This window comes from Lygodium microphyllum, chromosome 16, assembly GCF_053477565.2.
Source record: "Lygodium microphyllum isolate KBCC chromosome 16, Lygodium_microphyllum_v1.1.10, whole genome shotgun sequence".
NCBI classification, from domain to species: Eukaryota; Viridiplantae; Streptophyta; class Polypodiopsida; order Schizaeales; family Lygodiaceae; genus Lygodium; species Lygodium microphyllum.
Genome location: NC_141150.1, coordinates 93963067 through 93968135, shown reverse-complemented (window position 1 = coordinate 93968135; position 5069 = coordinate 93963067).

The window sequence follows — 5069 nt, the reverse complement described above, 5'->3', positions numbered from 1 at the left end:
ACCTATTTTGCCATGTCATAAATAGTCAAAACAACACACAAATGGAGCTCAAAGCTCACAGACCAATCCACCAATGATCAAAGGTTCATCTTCCATTGTTAGAGGCTATTTATCTAATAGGTCATGACATAGTTGGTTCAAAGAGAGAAGAGGATAATCAAAAGTTGCCTTCAACCCTGTATGCTCTATTGTTGGCTATGAAAACAATTGCAAATCAGTCCAAAAATGGTACTCATGACACATAGCACTCTCCTTCCATGAGCAAAGATGAATCTTCCATTGGTAAAGTCCAACAAGATGCAAGCATAAGAAGCTATGGATAACATAGAGAGAGAGAAGAAGAGAATAAATGTGAATATAGAGCCATGAAATCCTTGTTTTAGAGCATAGATGAGTGATGGTGGCTGGTTGATTTTATTAAAAATTAACAAGATATGTTTAGTGCACAAAGCATGTGCAATTTGAACAATTGGTTCCTTTTAATTTATATTTTAAATGTGTGTTGAGTGCAGATGCACATGGATAAGGTGATCATTAGGATTCATTTTTAGAAATTAAAAGTGTGTTTGGATATGCAAGAAAAAAAGGTAAAAATTAGATCATGTAGGGTGTGTGAATGCACCCTAATTTGAAAGGCACAGTAGAAAAGATCAATGGACAAGTGCATCATCAAGAATATCACAAGATCAACCAAAAAAATTTGTGAAATAATAACAAGACATGTGTATATGTATTTTTATGGGTTTTGTTAGTTTTGTGTATTTTGGTATTTTTGTTTTTTAAAACAAAAAAAGAAATATTAGCAGCACACTCTCTCCAAGAGAGCCCCTTTGTATGAATAAAAAGTAATTTTCCCTTGCTCCAATGGTTGAGAGCTCTCTCCTCACTTGCCACTTGAGTTGCATGGCCCACATGAGATCTCCTCCATCCCTTTTTCTCCATGACTAGGATATCCCCATGGTGCATATCAAAAGAGGCAGAAAATTGCATTGAAGATCTTGGCCATACTCCATGATTCCTTGTCTACCACTTAACCCTCTTATAAGTCACTTGAGTGACTAATCAAGGCTTAAGTCAAGCCACACACTAGCATGACTTGTCAAGTGCTTCCTGAGGGCATAATATAAGTCTAGTAGACCATCATTACTTGGTGAAATAGACAATAGCTCTACTATTACTACCTCTCATTAGGTGTCCATTATCACAGTATGTACCAAAACTCCTTCGATATCCACCCCCACCGAACCTGCACATCCTCTAGCATGTGCCATAGTATTATATTTCAACAGATTTAGAGGAGTTCTCATTGTTAACCCTAGCTCGAGATGGAAGCAAAAGAATGAAATGCGGATGAAATGGAAGAAGCAGGATGGAGAACAAGCAAAGGTGCAAGGGCGGCCTCTAAAATCAAGTTAAAGGCAAAAGTGCATTTTTCAAGTGAAAGGCACTCCAAAAATTTTGTAAAAGAGCACCAAGCTCCCTCGTGTGCAAATTGTAAAAGGGTAGACGGGCATAGGCTAAAGAAATAGGCCAAGTATAAGGGAATGGAAAAGAGGACCTTGCCACAATGGCCGGTCATGTAAAAAAGGGGATGGGTGCCCATGGGATTTTAGGGCATGTATATAAAGTTCAAAAAGTGAATGAGAGCTCATTCTTTGGTGTGTGGCAAGAAGAGACTCTTCTTCTTCTCTTCTTCTCTTCTCTTTGCTTACTTGTGTGTGCTTGAGAGAGGGAGTGTGAGAGTGTGAGGGAGTGAGTGTGTGAGGGCGAGGGATCAAGGAGGAGAAGCTCTCCACCATCTCCTTTCTTCTTCTTCTCTTCTCTTGTCTTCTCTTGTCTTCTCTTGTCTCACACACGGCTATGTAGTGGCAAGACCTTTGTCGGGAAGGGGTTTAATAGCCAAGAGGCCAAGGGAGAGCTCATTTGAAACCTTGATTGAGAGAGAGAGAGAGAGAGAGAGAGAGAGAGAGAGAGAGAGAGAGAGAGAGAGAGAGAGAGAGAGAGAGAGAGAGAGAGAGAGAGAGAGAGAGAGAGAGAGAGAGAGAGAGAGAGAGAGAGAGAGAGAGAGAGAGAGAGAGAGAGAGAGAGAGAGAGAGAGAGAGAGAGAGAGAGAGAGAGAGAGATCTGGAATTGCTCGACAATTACCTTGCCTTGAATCTCTCACTTTGTCGGATTTTTTGTCATTTTGGCAAGAAATGTGCCATGTTCGGCCTATCTGAGCAGTTTGATTCTGGGCCGAGTCCCAGAATCAGCCCTTGGCCACTTGTCTTTGGTCTACTCGACCTGACTAACTCGGCCTTACTCACACAGACACACTAGATACTTGGCTCGTGGCTGCGAGCTCCACATTTGGCCACACTAGGTACTCAGCCTGCGCCCGTGAGCTGCACATTTGGCCACAGTAGGTACTCGGCTCGCCCAATTTAGCCTCGGCTTGCTCGATTTGGCCCTCGGACACAACATCCACTCAGCCTTTGGCCATTTGACCTCACTTTGCATGGCCGACTTGGCTGGCCACGTCCATTCAGCCCACCAACCATTCGGATCGTCTGAACTCCATATTCGGCCTCGGCCTAGTTCCCCTCATCCCTTGGCCATTCGGCCCGCTCGAATTATACATTTGACCCCTGCAATTCGGACTTGTTGGGCTGAATTTGATTTTTCTCAAATTTTTTGAATTTGGACCAGATCCATCTAGACACCGTGGTGGCCGTGCGAACCTCTGAAGGCCATACAGACACTTGAACCACATTTTTGGTGGTGAAGGAATAAAAGAATCTGCAAGACGTAGACATAGGGTGATGGTAGTTGACTATCTAGCGATCCATCCCATTAGTGACATCAAACGGAGTCATAAACCCCTAAATGAATCTTGACTGTGAGTGGAAGGCGCAGTGAAAACCCTATAAATCGGCGAGAATGGCCAGAAATTGCAGCCAAAAATTGAAAATACAAGCCTATCAGGCCAAACCCATAAACAAGAGTGTAAGAGCCGCTCAAACACTTTGTTTTCTCACTCACTTTGATTTTCAACACTTGAAACACACTTAAGAAAAGCTAGAAGCCTGATTGCACACAGTACACGGGAAAGAGTACACACACACATAGAGTGAAGGTAAGTTGAGGATTTCTTGTAATTAACAAGGAACTCACTTAGACATAAAAACTTGAAAGAACCCACCAGTAAGAGAAGATCCCAAGACATAGACGGGCAATCGAATCCCCCAAGTGTAGGACTGAGCGAAGAACACAACTGAAAAGCCAACAGATGCAACAAGGACTGACACTATTGGGGAAGTGGATCTACTCGACCTCATCAACTTGATCGACAACTTGGTAGAGGGTAGCTCAGATCGTAAAAGCAACAAAGAACTTGACCTAGGAGACTATCCTGAGGCGATCCAACAATTACTAAGCAAATATGACGCTCAAACCCAGTTAGAACATCGCGGCAGACTTGCAAAGGACATCATAGCAGACCTTGAGGAGGAGAGGAATCTAGCACGCAAAGCTCTGCAAGGCATAGTCACTTACAACTAAGATTAGCAGACTAGGAGCTTACGCTAGAGCATGGAAATGAGAGAGATCCAGAGAGTGCTAGCCATGGCAAGCAAAAATTGGACAGAGAACGAGAGAGTGCTAGAAGAAGACCTCACGCTGAGCGAGCTTCTAAGGAAGCAACTGCTAGATAACATGATAGCGGAGCAGAGTGCTACAGCATTAGCAACATCGCTACTAGTAGGGTTAGGAGTCAGCCAAGACTCTAAGAGCCAATTGAAAATTTTCGTAGTAATGAAGCAGCTGGGCAAATACCGCCCAACCCGTATAGCTTCAAAGAGCAATTCGAGAAGGTCTATGAGGCGGCCAACGGCCTCATTGATCTCACTCAATGCTCGCAAGCTTTTGGTCTGTGCTTAGGCGATAAGGGTAGGACCTAGTATAGGAGTCTAGATGTTGCTGAGGAGCCAATTTCAATGGCTTGAAAAATCTCTTCATTAAGAGATTCTCCGAACCAGGATAATCCAACAACCTGCCAGTGCGACTCATGAATATCAAGCAGAGAGAGAAAGAGGACATCCGAGATTACGTGACCCATGTGAGGAGCCTCTTCAAGAGAATCCCTATGGGCAAGAGACCACCAACTGAAAGAGCGATGTCCATGGTATTCATTAATGGAATACGAAGTGAAGAGCTCTACAAATCCTTAGCAGGCAACTTAAGCTTGTAGCGAGATGCATTGGCGAGGATCTTTGAATAAGCTATTAGAGTGGATGACCAACTCAAGGAAAGAAGCCCCAGAAGAGTCCAGAGCTAGAAATTCCAAGAGAGCTTCAACACTGAGTGAGAGATCAGGCCCAAGTGCTCAGGATAAAGGGAAGGGCACTGATTCAGAACAAGAGCTAGTAGAGATGAAGATGGAAATAGCCAAATTGTAGGAGATGATGAAGCAATGAATGCGCCCACATATCCAATCCATGTATTGTGGCGGAAACCACCTGCAAGCAGAGTGTCAAGAGCTTAGGTCACGACCTTGCACTAATTATAGTAGGTTTGGCCATGACGCCATGCATTGTCGATTACCTCAGAGACTCCCATACTCGCAGTCTTATGGTCAACCCTACCTTGCGAATAGGCTGCCGAAATTCTTTGGAAGGGGAGGCCCATTGGCCCTCCCAGCACCTAATGACAGTAAGCCAGCCATCCCTAGGATGGAGATAAACCCTACGGGTATTCCTAGGGCACTTGGACCCTATGTAACCCATCCATCGAGTGACACTCCAGTCCACTATGTGGAGGAGCTGAACGGCGAAGAGCCTTATGTACACCCTTACGTATTGTACGCCAAAGAAGGCAATGCAGTCCTTATGGACTACCTACCAGTGTACTAGTGATGGCATTAGGTAGAGGGAGAGGCGAAGGCCTAGGAGGGCAGACCCAAGAGCCAACCATGTGTTGGACTTGCGGTCACCCAGATGTTTCTTTGCATTGCCTCGAGAGGGAGCAAGCAAATAGAGACAAGGCTGACCTAAGATGTAAGATGTGCTGAGTGTGGAATCACTCATCTCTTT